At 33.2% G+C, this 16,244-nt stretch overlaps 1 long non-coding RNA gene across 1 annotated transcript; it reads right to left on the minus strand.

Annotated features, from left to right (window-relative positions):
- Positions 1-12,513: 12,513 nt before the first annotated feature.
- LOC141703172 (uncharacterized) lies at positions 12,514-15,443 on the minus strand. The gene is made up of 3 exons (XR_012567379.1): positions 15,205-15,443; positions 14,722-14,896; positions 12,514-12,948 (listed from the first exon to the last, which is right to left on the minus strand). It is a non-coding gene; the product is annotated as an uncharacterized LOC141703172 (long non-coding RNA).
- Positions 15,444-16,244: the final 801 nt, after the last annotated feature.

Here is a 16,244-nt window from a genome sequence, read left to right on the forward strand (position 1 = left end):
GCAAGAGCAGAATATCAAAGGATGGAAAATTTCTGAATGTAAAAGCTGGCTCTTTGTCAAGATATAGGATAGGGATGTTAGCTAGTTATCCTAAGCCAGATTTGCTAAAACTAATAGAGACTCTAACTGACACCCCCATCCTAGAAGAATTGGAAATACTTGTACAGATTAAGAACATAATTGAGAAAGGATCAGAAAGCTCAGTCTTTACTTAATTATTGTAAACTGTCAAATGTTCAATGTACAAGTGTTGTATCATCTTTTGTATTAATTTATTTTTATTCTTTAACTTGGGGTTAGTCTTGTTAACAGGCATGAATTTGTGATAAGCAATCTTCTCATAAATTGGGGGAGATTGTTGTGCAAGACATGCATGTATCATAACAAGACTAAGTCATATTGAAAACCCTAAGATTAGTTGTATTGTAACCTTAATCTGTAATTTATACTTGTAATACTTAATGTCTGTAAAATGTAAATGGAGCAGACTGGAGCATTTTTCCTTAAAAAGTGTCAAGCCTAAGAATTCTATCTGGAAGAAGATCAGGAAGGTCATGCCTCAGAAGAATTATGAAGAAGCTTGGAGTTGAATAATTCTGTTTGGTGAAAAACATTCTAAGTCAAGATATCTACAAGTCACAGAATTAGTGTTATAGAGAAGTCATTCGAGAACTCAGAAAGACCTATCGAGAACTCAGGAATTGTCTATCGAGAACTCAGGAAATGCTATTGGAGATATTGATAAGTCAGATACCCATTCGAGAACTCAGAGATATCGACAAGTATACATTCATTAGAGAACTCTGAGTTATCGATAAGCCAAAATCCATTAGAGAACTCTGAGTTATCGATAAACCAAAATTCACTAGAGAACTCAGAGTTGTCGATAAGTCAAGTCAACAATGAAGTTTCAGAGATATCGACAAGCCAACATGCCTATCGAGATGTCGAGTTCTCTACAGCTTAATTGGAGATCTCGAAGTGAAGAAATTTCTCTAAGTACAGAATTGCAGAACAGTTCAATATCCAAGGTTGCAAATCAACAAACAATTCACACAGCTGAATTGACAAGTCTACAAAAAGCAGCTTGAGAGATGTGCAAGATTAATGGTGAACATTAACTGAAAAAGGAGGATCAACCAATACACAGTGGATGAAGATATGCTAGTCTAGATATGGAAATCTCACTTTTCCTTTAAATAGAAGTGAATAATGACAGGTTAGAAAAGTGATTAGCACTTCTTATTGTTCACTGTGTAAACCAAAGTTAACTATCATATAAAGTTAACTGAGGTCCTTTGTTTGAGATAGGACTGAATAGATTAGAAATTGTATTATCTCTCAAGAAAAAAGCTAAGTTCTAAACCAATAACTCAGATATTTTGTAGCAAAACACTGCTTGATTTTTAATATAAAATTAAGTGAGTTTTGAAGATCTTTGTTTTACATATTTGCATTGTTATTTATGTTTAACATCTATTTTACAAAATCATTGATAACAACCAACTGCTAAACCCAAAGTCGATCAAAAAGTAAACATTTAAGCCAAAACACATTCACCCCCTCTATGTGTTGTATTCATATCTAACAATATGATAATATTATATATATATGTATAAATATATATTATATTATATTATATTATATATCAACGGTTCGTTTTTTCGGTTCGGTTATAAGTATCAAACCGTAACCGTTACCAAACCGTTATATCAGTTCGGTTCGGTTACGGTTTTTTCGGTTTTTTTCGGTTTGGTTTTTCGATTTTTTGGTTCGGTTTCGATTTTTCGGTTTTTTTTTGCTCACCCCTAATACTGGGTATGAAATATCTTCATCATAAGTATTATTACAGGCCATCCTTTCTTCTTCACTATATACATAGTGGCTAGAGATGTCGTATGCATATCATCATTCTTTGTCACTGGCATTGTCCACATCATCGTTTTCACTTGCCTCTCTGGTTTGTTCTTCCATAGCTGTAGTAGATTTTCCCTTTTTCTTCTTTGTGTCCTTCCCACCATCAGTTTTATTTTTCATACTCTTCTTTTATCTTTCATGCTTGAATACACATCCTCGTTATGTTGTCCATGTTAGAAGAATCAGAATGGAAGCTACAATCACTCATCTCATCATGTTCCTTCTCTAAAATGTAGTCATCATCTTCATTGTCACCATCACTCTCTATATTACCCTCACCTCTACTTGTTTTATCAAAAACATCACTTTCCTCTTTAAACATTTTTTCAAGAAGTACCATATTCCCTATGTTGTCATCAGTAGTAGGTTCTACAAATTACATGTTCACATCCTGTGATGGTGCAAACTCTTGAGTACGTTTCTCATCAACATATAAAGTTGTTATTACTTGACAAGTCTCTGCATAGACATATATATATTAATCTATCACCAAGAATCAACTCACACATCTCCACAATGTCATCATCAGTTTCCAATGACCACAAACTGATGGGTTTTTAGCACATAAACGCAGCGAAAATGTAAATTTAATCTTAAAACAACTGAAACCCTCCGCAGGATCCATGCGAAAAATAATATTTAATTCGTAGTTCAGTATGTTTACCTTAAGAAGCTTTACGTTAATGGAAAGATGGAGGTCTTTAATGGCGATCCAAAAACGATGAACGGAGATCCTTAGCAGCTGCTCCTCAAGTGTGAAGCACTCCACCGGTATCCACCAAAAAAACGATGTAATGAAGGAGGAGGAGATGGAGCGAATTAGGGTTTTGTAAATCTTTTTGGTTGAGGCAAAAATAGGGTCTATAATAGTATATTTATAGGCAAAATTTTCAGCTGAAAATTTTCCCTTAAAATATTATTATTATTAACCCTTTATTATTCTCATTAATAATTAAAACACCTTTTAATTATTAATCCTTTTTCTAAACACTTTAGAAATAATTCTCTCTCTTGATTTAATTTCCAAAAATTAAATTCTTAATTAATAATATTAAGAACCTTTTCTTAATTAATTTATAATTAATTAAATCTCATTTAATCAATTATTAAATTTGGCAATTATTTATTTATTTCATAAATAAATAATTATCAGTCATTATTAATTAATTCCTCCACCATTAAATCATTATCTTTTATGGTGTGACCCTGTAGGTTCAATATTAAGTCGGTAGTAGAAATAAATAATAATAAAACTATTTTATCATTATTTATATAAATTCTCTAATTTATTAAATATGATTAATTATTTAATCATATTTATTCTACATCTTGAGGGGTACTTCTCAGCATATCGCGACTATCCGGATAATACGAATTCACTACTTAGAATACCAAGAACCTATTCAGTGAGTAGTTACCGTACAATTAATTCCTTCTACCCTGCAATGTCACGATTAAATACAAGGCATGGAACTTATGTCAAGCCTATCTTATTTAATCACTTGCTTTCCCATTCACTATGATTAGTTCTATTTAATGTAAATTAGAAACTCCTTTATAATTTCATTCACTCTGGCCAGAGATTCCTGAACTAACATAAGTGGATCAGCATTGAACATTCTCTTCCTACACTGGAAGGGGTAGATCCTTTATTGATCATACACTATCTTCGTGTACAAATTCCTATACCCAGTAGAGCCCTTATAATTGTCCTTTGAGACTAAGAACTAAACCAAAGCATAGTTCAGTGTACACAAGATGACTATGATGACCTCAAGTCTAAGGATACTTGTACAACTATCACTATGTGAACAACTGCTGACATGTGAGTGAACTCCATCAGTTGTTCAGCTGTGTGAGTCATGTTCAGTGAACTTATTCTATAATAAGCACCTACATACTAGCTATAGTGTCACCAAACAAATATCTATGAGAACAGACATCCTTCATAATGAAGCAAGTATAGTATGTACCGATCTTTGCGGATTATTAATTACCAGTTAATAATCCTACGACCAGGAACTATTTAAGTTTAGAGTTATCATCTTTTAGGTCTCATTATTATGATCTCATCATAATCCATAAAAAGCTTTACTCTAAACTGTGGTATATCTTATTTAAACATTTAAATAGATAGAGCCCGCAATAAAAACAAAATAAGTCTTTTATTAATATCAATGAAATCAAAACAGATTACATAAAAGTTATTCCTAAATCCTCATATATGATTGGACTTAGGACATATCTCTTTCAATCTCCCACTTGTACTAAAGCCAATCACTCTGGTATCTAATACCCATCTTGTCTTTATGACGATCAAAGTGACTCTGAGAAAGTGGCTTTGTGAGTGGGTCTGCTACGTTATTATGTGTGTCAACTCTCTCGACGTTGACATCTCCTCTATTTTCAACTCAGATTCACCACCAAAAACAAGAAAAATGTCCTGAGTCATTCGCAAGTACTTAAGGATGTTTTTCACTGCTTTCCAGTGGTCTTCACCTGGATTGGACTGATATATGCTCGTCACACTAATTGAATAAGCAACATCATGCCTTGTACACAACATCGCGTACATGATAAATCTTATTGCTGAAGCATAAGGAATCTTACTCATACGCTCTCTTTCCTCAGGTATCTTAGGAGACATTTTTTCGGAAAGGGACACTCCATGGCTCATCGGTATGAGACCTCTTTTGGAGTTTTCCATGCTAAACCTTTTAAGCACTTTCTGGATGTATGTAACCTGGGTAAGACCTATCATTCTTCTAGATCTATCTCTATTGATCTTCATACCGAGAATGTAGGATGCTTCTCCCAAGTCCTTCATGGTGAAGTTCTTTGATAGCCATACTTTGACTGATTGTAACATCGGTATATCATTTCCTATAAGAAATATGTCATCCACATACAATACAAGGAATGTTACCGCGCTCCAACTAACCTTCTTGTAGACACATGGTTCATCTATGTTTTTGATAAAACCAAACTCTTTGATTGTCTCATCAAAACGGATGTTCCATCTACGTGAAGCTTGCCTTAAACCATATATGGTTCGCAGCAGCTTACACACTAGGTGTTCATTTCCCTTGGAAAGAAAACCCTCTGGCTGTGTCATATACACTTCCTCCTCAAGTTCCCCATTGAGGAAGGCCATTTTCACGTCCATTTGCCAGATCTCATAGTCGTAGTAAGCAGCAATCGCAAGCAAAATCCGAATTAATTTTAACAGGGCTACAGGCGAAAAAGTTTCATCAAAGTCAATCCCTTGCCTTTGTTTGAATCCTTTTTCCACGAGCCTGGCCTTATAGGTCTCCACCTGGCCATCTGCTCCAATTTTTCTCTTGTATACCCACTTGCACCCAATAGGCTTAACACCTTCAGGCGCCTCAACCAGAGTCCATACTTGGTTGGTATACATAGATTCCATTTCGGATTTCATGGCACTATGCCATTTCTCTGAGTCAATACTACTCATAGCCTCATTATAGGTCACAGGGTCGTCATCATCAATTATTGATAACTCATTGTCATTCTTAATGACAAGGCCATAATACCTCTCAGGTTGGCGAGACACTCTCCCTGTCCTACGAATGGGCTGTTCCACAGAAGGTTTTTCAATCTGAACAGGTGTTTCCACTTGATCCGTAGTAGTTTGTGCTTCTTGAACTTCATCAAGTTCAATTTTGCTCCCACTATTTCCTTCAATGATAAACTCCTTTTCCAAGAAGGTAGCATATCTGGAGACAAACACCCGATGATCGGTGTAAAAGTAATACCCCAAAGTCTCTTTAGGATATCCCACAAAATTACATTTTACGGATCGAGATTCCAGCTTATCTGGGTCAACATTCTTGACATAAGCTGGACATCCCCAAATCTTAACATGTTTAAGACTCAGTTTCCTTTCTTTCCATATCTCATATGGTGTTTGAGGAACAGATTTGGAAGGCACCTTATTCAGTAAATATGCTGAGGTTTCCAATGCATAACCTCATAGGAATACTGGAAGATTCGCATAACTCATCATGGACCGAACCATGTCTAAAAAGTTCGATTTCTCCTTTCAGATACCCCATTCAACTGTGGAGTATATGGAGGAGTCCACTGGGAGGCTATACCACTTTCTTTGAGATAATCTAGAAACTCTCCATTCAAGTATTCACCACCTCGATCTGATCGAAGAGTTATAATACTGTGTTTGGTTTGTTTCTCCACTTCATGTTCAAATTCTTTGAACTTTTCAAAGGCTTTAGACTTATGTTTCATCAAATACACATATCTGAATCTAGATCTATCATCTATGAAAGTAATGAAGTATGAAAATCCACCCATGGCTTGCGTAGACATTGGTCCATATACATCTGTGTGTACCAATCCTAGCAAATCTGCAGCCCTCTCTCCATGTCCACTAAATGGAGATTTGGTCATTTTACCCAATAGACAAGACTCACATGTAGGATATGATTCAAAATCAAAGGGGTCAAGTAACCCTTCCTTATGTAATGTCCGCAGTCTATTTTCACTAATATGACTTAGCCTACAGTGCCATAAATAGGTCAGATTTTCATCATCTCGTTTTCTTTTATTAGTTTGTTCAATCTGAAGTAAATCATACTCTACGTCACATACATACAGACCATTATTTATAATACCACGTCCATAAAGAACATTATCTCTAAGGATAAAACATTCATTATTCTTAATAATAAATGAAAAACCATCCAAATCCAACATAGGGATAGAAATAATATTCCTCACAATAGAGGGAACGTAATAACAATTATTCAGAATAATAGTCTTGCCCGTAGGCATATGTAAACTAAATGATCCTACAGATATGGCGGCAACCCTTGCTCCATTGCCCATACGTAGAATCACCTCATCTTTTTCAAGAGTCCTACTTCCCTTTAGTCCTTGCAACGAATTGCAAATATGAGAATCACAGGCGGTATCTAATACCCAAGTAGAAATTTGACCTAGTGACATATTAACTTCGATCATGAACATGCCTGAATCAGAAGCGGTAGTCTTACTACCCTTCTTCTTCTTCAATTCTGCAAGGTAAACCTTGCAGTTCCTCTTCCAGTGCCCCAACTTGTTACAGTGAAAACAAACAGAAGCATCTAGTATGCTCCAGAGTGATAATGCAGAAGACATGACAAATATAGTAAATCTGTAAATGATAAACACATAACAACACTTAGCAAATATTCAATTTCATTTCAAAACACTATATGAATCGGGTCTTTATTCATAAGTGTCTCCCACTAGTTTATCTAATTTTTTTAACCCCCTAAGTGAGAATTAAGCATTCATAATGCTAGTGGGAATAGGGATCCTACATTCCATCACACAACCTCGGCTGTGGCACGAAACGTCATGTGATGTTCAATAGGCAGACAACTCTTGTCAATTACATCGTATGTTATTCCCTAATATAAGTTTAGCCTCTTGAATAATTGAGTCACGACTGTGGCACGACAAACTCAATATTCTAAGTCATGTCTAACCCAATATTTTGTACAATTGAATCAGTCTCCAACGGCCCACGGCTGTAGCACGTACCGACCTTTAGATTCTAATTCAATGTACACATCTCTATGTAATAGACAAGTATTTCTTATTTCGAAATCAAAGCCCTCGGCTGTAGCACGAAACGACAATGATTTAAAAAATAAGAACCACTTTCTACCATGTTGGAAGGCTATGACCGACACAAGCCCGTTGTGTCATTGGCCAATTACTACTTGATATTATTTAATTTTAGAGGGATTATATTACGTTACAATCATAATCATATTATAAAGAGATTCTTCCTTTTAAATTAAATATTTCAAATCGATAATCAGATGATTCCCAGATCGGGTGGAGAATTGTCAAGAGGCGTCGCTTAATAACCCTTTTCTTACAGATAGAAATTTGTTGTTGACAGAATCATCCTTTCTCTCAATATTGAAAATTCATATTCAATTACGTATTTCATAAACACAAGAATCTCATGATCGTATTTATAATATTTATTGTTAAGGCAAGAAACGATTCCTATTCTAGATTTTCTAGAGCACGCCTTATATTGATTTAAGTTCACCTAAATCTATCATCGCATGGTAAACATAGGCATATATCTCATATATAAAATTAAATAAATAAGTAAATGTAAAGTGTAATAAAGTAAATGTGTTTGGTTATGGCCCCATCCTATGTGATCTTTATCAAGCTCATGATAAAGATCAAGGTCAATCTACTATGGTGATGGAAATAAATACAACTACTTATTACATAAGTCTTCTTGTATAGCTCGTCTTTTTCTTTGTATCACCTCCATTGGATAGCCTTAGTGAGTCTTCAATTACATTACATGATTGAAAGTAAAACTAATATAATGAACTTACAAGAATAACTCGAGTTACATTCGAGATTTATGATTACAAAGTGACGACATGCAAGTCGTATTTAAAACCAAAACCATTACATTAAGGTCGAAAGGCCATAACCATCCACCATGCTCATACAACTCATAAAAGCATGTTAAAACACATAATCTGATCTTAACATATCATATTATCCATGATCTAATCATAAAAAGAAAATATGACAAAAATCAGAAAAATTAGAATCAAATCAGAAAAATAAGAATCACTGTTTACAGGCAGTAAACGACGTCAAACGCCTTACAGACGAGTCGTTGATAGCTTTATCTATCAGTTTTGTTCAGACGTTCGTTTACCTATGGAATAGGGTATTCGTTTGCGTAAATCGGACACCAGACCCAGATTTCAGCAAATCTGCAGCAGCCAATTCAGAATCCGTATCTAATATGATTCTCATAATTATAACAAATATAAATCATGTATATATCAGTATATACCGATTACATAATCATTTTATGATTATACAACTCACATGAATATCATATATTCAAAACCATACATATATAAGCATATTATATCAAAATCAAATCATGGCGAATCACGTACATGCTCATATATCAAAAACAGTTAAACACATAAACGAATTAAAAACTTTTTGCAAGTAGCTCTGATGCCATTGATGGGTTTTTAGCACATAAACGCAGCTAAAACGTAAATTTAATCTTAAAACAACTGAAACCCTCCGCAGGATCCATGCGAAAAATAATATTTAATTCGTAGTTCAGTATGTTTACCTTAAGAAGCTTTACGTTAATGGAAAGATGGAGGTCTTTAATGGCGATCCAAAAACGATGAACGGAGATCCTTAGCAGCTGCTCCTCAAGTGTGAAGCACTCCACCGGTATCCACCAAGAAAACGTTGTAATGAAGGAGGAGGAGATGGAGAGAATTAGGGTTTTGTAAATCTTTTTGGTTGGGCAAAAATAGGGTCTATAATAGTATATTTATAGGCAAAATTTTCAGCTGAAAATTTTCCCATAAAATATTATTATTATTAACCTTTTATTATTCTCATTAATAATTAAAACACCTTCTAATTATTAATCCTTTTTCTAAATACTTTAGAAATAATTCTCTCTCTTGATTTAATTTTCAAAAATTAAATTTTTAATTAATAATATTAAGAACCTTTTCCTAATTAATTTATAATCAATTAAATTTCATTTAATCAATTATTAAATTTACCAATTAATTATTTATTTCATAAATAAATAATTATCAGCCATTATTAATTAATTTCTCCATCATTAAATCATTCTCTTTTATGGTGTGACCCTGTAGGTTCAATATTAAGCTGGTAGTAGAAATAAATAATAATAAAACTATTTTATCATTATTTATATAAATTCTCTAATTCATTAAAATGATTAGTTAATTAATCATATTTATTTTACATCGTGAGGGATACTTCTCAGCATATTCACTGCTTAGAATACCAAGAACCTATTCAGTGAGTAGTTACCGTACAATTAATTCCTTCTACCCTGCAATGTCATGATTAAATACAAGGCATGGAACTTGTGTCAAGTCTATCTTATTTAATCACTTGCTTTCCCATTCACTATGCTTAGTTCTATTTAATTTAAATTAGAAACTCCTTTCTAATTTCATTCACTCTGGCCAGAGATTCCTGAACTAACATAAGTAGATCAGCATTGAACATTCTCTTCCTACACTGAAAGGGGTAGATCCTTTATTGATCATACACTATCTTCGTGTACAAATTCATATACCCAGTAGAGCCCTTATAATTGTCCCTTGAGACTAAGAACTAAACCAAAGCATAGTTCAGTGTACACAAGATGACTATAATGACCTCAAGTCTAAGGACACTTGTACAACTATCACTATGTGAATAACTGCTGACACGTGAGTGAACTCCATCAGTTGTTCAGCTGTGTGAGACATGTTCAATGAACTTATTCTATAATAAGAACCTACATACTAGCTATAGTGTCACCACACAAATGTCTATGAGAACAGACATCCTTCATAATGAAGCAAGCATAGTATGTACCGATCTTTATGGATTATTAATTACCAGTTAGTAATCCTACGACCAGGAACTATTTAAGTTTAGAGTTATCATCTTTTAGGTCTCATTATTATGATCTCATCACAATCCATAAAAAGCTTTACTCTAAACTGTGGTATATCTTATTTAAACATTTAAATAGATAGAGCCCGCAATAAAAACAAAACAAGTCTTTTATTAATATCAATGAAATCAAAACAGATTACATAAAAGTTATTCCTAAATCCCCATACATGATTGGACTTAGAACATATCTCTTTCACAAACCCCTTCCCATGTTAGTCTTAGGCCACTTGTAGTAGAAGGTATGAACTCCTATTTCCCCTTACTCTTTCAACATTAACGTTAATTATATAAGAAACATTGTGTCCACATCAAAACTATCAATGTAATCAATTTGACGACCAATGTAGTCTTTTGGGTTTTGTTTGAAGCGACTACTATGCTGTAATTTAATGGCAAACAAGTCTTGATAATATGCAAACATAATTTTAATTTTTACAACTTTGATAAACTTAAACGCTAGTCTAAGAACAAGGGCAAAAAATAACATAAATCCTAAAACAAGAAAGCCACTTTCACTGATAATACACTTGAATATACATATTCCGGACATAATAAAACACAAGGGACCACATGATGAATACTTTATTGCTTTGTTCGTCAAAAACTAAGGACCACACATGCATATTTAATTCATCTGTGAAGATAAGATATTCGACAAAAATTAACTTTACAACATTATATTCCATTACATCAAACCTAATTTATTATATTTATCATCATCGTATACATAAATCACAACGAATCGATTTAACAATAATCACAAACCCTAGATTAAGAACAGAACATTTACCTCCAAAATCTAGGCACTCTTGAGGATGGTCTACTTCTTTGTCCTTCCGATCTCTTAGCATCCATACCATTGCAGTGGTCAGAAGTCAGTTTGAGCGGGAGAAATGGTTTCTCTTCCCTTGTGATATATGAGGAGAGAAATGAAACTAAAATATAATTTTAAAGTAAAGAGTAAAGTAACCTTCGTCCCATGAAAAGACCACTATACCCTTGAAAAAATTAACAGGGTTACACGAACTTGACGATAACACGCACTTTACAAGTTTTTTCGAACTGCAGTATAGCCCATGCTAGTTTTTGAAGGTGGTTATCTCAAGTGGTCTGACAGCCAAAATGTAGGTACACAAAGTGCACTTTACTCAAATTTTAAACATCGAATGATTATACGGGCTCCTAATCTATATGTAATTTCGCCCCTCACCGTACAATATTTCATTAAAATCATATTTAGCCAAATATTGCTTATATTGTTGAAAAGGTGAAACATGTTATATTTTTTCGTAAACTATTAAGTTGATCGTAAATAAATCGAATCAAAGTATCGGAAGTTTGTATAATTCAAAAACAAAATTTAACTAGCAAACTTTCTTGTTCCCGTTTCTCAATCTTAAAAAGTCAAACTTTAATTATGATATTTTATATAGTTTTCAAGTCAAATGAAGAGTTTATAATATAATGTAGGTGTATTAAAGAGAAAGAAATTCACACCGGCACAAAAAAAATACATGAGACCGGCGTTACTAAAACGTATGATATAAAACGAATGACATTTAATATTCAGCGACAAAGAAAAGTGGACACAAACACAAGGTGAGAGAGTTTAGGTCCAAAAATTCAATTTTTGATCACCAATTATTCCAACCCCTGATTCAAATTTCTGACGAACTCCAACAGCGTGATCCAACTTTTGACAGAGATTATCTTTTACATATTATAATACATAAATATTATATTAAACTCCTTATTTTTAAATTTAATATTTAACCATTATCAACTATTTATATTATATTTGATATATCATTTTATCAAAGACAAAAGTTTTTAATATACGTAAAAATAATTTACAATATATGCTTAATTAATCAAAAACACATTCATTTCATTAATTAAGATATAAAATATCATTAACATTCATTGATTAATCATAAATCAATTTTAAATCTAACAAACTAAAATATACTAATAAGAGAATTATTATTTTATATTAAATTATATTTGGATCAATGGACAATATTGAACCAAATTTGGATCACCATTTGTATCATTGTTGAAGGAGAATTTAAGGTAATTTGCCCCAAATTTGGATTTTTGAATCATTGCTGGAGATGCCCTTAAGCAACTCAATTCAAATTTCAAACACAATAATTTCTCCCCACAAGGGGCAAGCAAGAGCCACAATCAACTTCCCGTGTATGTAGTCTGAACACCTCACGAGTCATGAGACATAAACGCAATGTACCCAGACATGTGTACTTGTAAACTTCCACTCTCCCTTTCCATATGGTTGGTATAGGCGTATACGGTGTTGTGGCTGAAATTTTGGCTAGCAGGACATGACGACTTGAGAGCTCAATAACACAGGTGAAGACGTGAGTATTAGTACATGCCATGAAGACTTGACAGCAGATTAATGGACGTGAACACTTGATATTGACATGAAGACGTTGACATGAATGGGAACAAGCAGACGGGACGAAGTCTACAACAACCCTGAAATTTAGGATATAGGTTAACGAGATTACCTATTCTATAGCAACTACCGATGATCAATGCAAGAAAAATGAAGTTAATATTGGCTGATATGAAGAGATATGACGGAAAAGAATCACAAACACAAGGAGCATATATATATATATAAATATATATATATGCATAATACATAACACAGATATTATCTTATCATCTCCACCTAAAAAACTCTCTCTATACTCATCCAATACAATGCCTATACACAAGATGATTATCAACTGGAAAGTGACTCCAGTCAGCTATAAATACGTGCAAAAATGAAGTAAAAAAGAGGACCAACTGATGAGTATTATACACTTCTTCCACACCAAGAACACTATATGCACTCACCCAAATCGAACTCGTCCAAACTGCAAGCTCGAAGAAGAAGCTTTTCACTCCACTTTTTTACTATATCATTGATTGTAATCACTTTTAATCATCTCAAGAATATTATAATGAAAATATTACGGTTAGGTATCGTTCCACCCGCGATTCTACCCTTTCACGGGGTTTTTCAAGTCACCACTTGTTTGTGTCGACTAGTTTTATCGTTTTTGTTCTTACTTTTTTGTTTTAATCAATTAAACGCTAAATCGTATTAGACTTAACTATTAACCCGCAAATATTGGTAAAAGGAATTGGCGTCATCTGTGGGGAATTAGCTAAAAGTCTATTCGGTTTTCAACGATGGTTAACCATAATTAATATAAAGACACTTCAAATCAAGGAAATAACGTGATGATGAACAGAAAGATTATATTAGCTCTCAAAAAGTTACAATGTGACGTGAAAGCTCCACGATCAGAGAAAAAGGCACGCAAGGTGAAGATATCATCAGAGTTAAACAACAATTTGTAACACATACAGGTTTCGAACAAGAGGCATATCGTCAATACTCGTACAAATCAAGACGAAACCGAGACGTTATCCTTGCTATATGAAAATAGAAGGAAGACGTAAAGTAAACAATTCGAGAAACAACGATTTGCAACACATACAGGTTACAAACAAGAAGCATATCATCAATACTCGTACAAATCAAGTCGAAAACCCAGACGTAATCCTTGCTATAGGAAAATTGAAGGCAGACGTAAAGTAAACAATTCGAGAACCAAATGTTGAGAATAGAACTAAGTGCAATCAAATCAAACGAAAAGGTTCTCTACAACGCATGATGCCAACCATTGTGAGACTAGATACGATTACATATTAGAGGATAACAACCTGAGAACAAATGATATCCGGTGGGTAAACTAAGTACAACAACAAGCTGATATTGAATACATGAGCAACGTAGGACAACCACAGTATTATGAAATGATTTATGACCGAAATGCAAATCGTGACAAGTCAAACACAATGTCAAGACAAGGAGTTTTCAAATCACAGGGGCATGTTCCATTCTATGTCGAACGAGAACTGCAATAGAGGGAATATGATACAAACGATTCGTGATGCTTTAAAGCTCTTAGAAAAAGGCAAGACCTATAAGCTACTTTGATTTGCATGAGACATCACATCTGATTGATGCATTCAGTCTGTAGTATGCAAGTAGTATACAACTTGAGAAGACGAAGCACTACATTATGATCAGGAGATACCTATCATCGACTTCGATAATTTTGAGCTATAAGTGGATGGTTATACGAATAGAAAATAACGACAAAGTGATAAAGAAAAAGAACGATATTAACATGAAAACACGCATTAAACAACGAGGCATCGTAGCTGTAAAATCACACTAACGTCTACCTTTGACAATTCACAAATTGAACAAAAAGAGAAGATGGACAGATTGCTCAAATTCCAGGCGTGCTAAAGGTTTTGAAAAGACGACACCTCCAAACTTCACTGATTCACCATTCGTAGAAGACATCACCTTGGAAAACGTATTGAGGAGTTTCTATGTGGCAAATATGAAGAGATTCTGTATTTATGAAAAAGCTATGACATTTATCAGATTCGAAGAAAATTGGACATAAAGATTATGACAACAACCATCATTCTAATGAGAAGTCTACAACACATAAGTCAAGAGACTACAAACCCTACTTCAGGGGCAAATGAGAATAAAAAACGCAAGTTCTACATAGGCAACATAGTGTGACAACATCTAAAGATGGATATATCCAAATACATCGGATTATATCGACATGATTATCAATATAACGGCTAAGCATAGTCGTTGACACTTCCGAAAATATCCAACGGATCCAATCTAATTCGGCTACAAACCTGTGAACAAAAAGAAGGCAACAACCACATCATAGAAGGATGCAACAAACACGAAGAGTTACCATGTCTTTTATTGACAACATGAACTATTGGAACACGGTTGATCACGTCCAATACTTCACAGAAACTTTTAAAACAACTGTGACTAAAAGGGGATATTGGTAAATATTTTGATGTTAGTACAAATTTACACCATGTTCTTCTTCTTCTTCTTTTATGGAAGACTTACGCTATGTTCTAGAATCAAAGAAGAAAATGTAAAATAAATTATTTTCTTTTCTTTAAATAATTCATAAAAGTAAAATTATAATTTTGGAGATAAATATTAGATAATTTTTTCTTCATATCCTCATAGATCTTTTCTTTACTTCTTAAATTTTTTTTGGAAGAAACCCGAGAAATCAAATTTTCAACTTTAATTTTTCTTCTCTCTCTACAAATGATTATGGAACACAATTTTAATAAAATATTTCAATTTTTTAATGAAAATTTAAAATTTGCAGAAAATCAACTTATTTTTTTGACTCATTGGAAACTTCAACTGAAGTACATTTCTCTTAAAATTCTCTTTCAACCGATGGAGACCGGAGACTGCATTAAAATACAAAATATATTTTATTTTATTTCTCAAAATACAAAACATATTGTATTTTATTTATCAAAATAATTATAATATTTTAATTCAAAGATTCGTCAACATATAGATTTTTTGGTTATTTTAATTTTAATTTTTTTATCAAATATGAGGATACTCATTTGTATCATTTTAATTGATTTACTTTCTCAGAACCAATGTTTTTTTACCTATTTAAGAAGAAAATATTAATTTTAACAAAAATAAAACTTGAAAATTTTCAGAAAACAGTAAAATTTTAACTAATTTTTTTTGGGAATTTGATATATTAAACTAATAAATTCTTATTTGTGGTCATGTATCATGTTTTTGGGTCCAAAACTGCAAATAGAAAACAAATTGTGGAAGCCCGCTCCAAATTAGATCCATGAAAGAGTAAATACCGGGCTTGGAACATGAAAAAATG

The sequence above is a fragment of the Apium graveolens genome, unplaced genomic scaffold (assembly GCF_009905375.1).
Source record: "Apium graveolens cultivar Ventura unplaced genomic scaffold, ASM990537v1 ctg6297, whole genome shotgun sequence".
Taxonomy (NCBI): Eukaryota; Viridiplantae; Streptophyta; class Magnoliopsida; order Apiales; family Apiaceae; genus Apium; species Apium graveolens.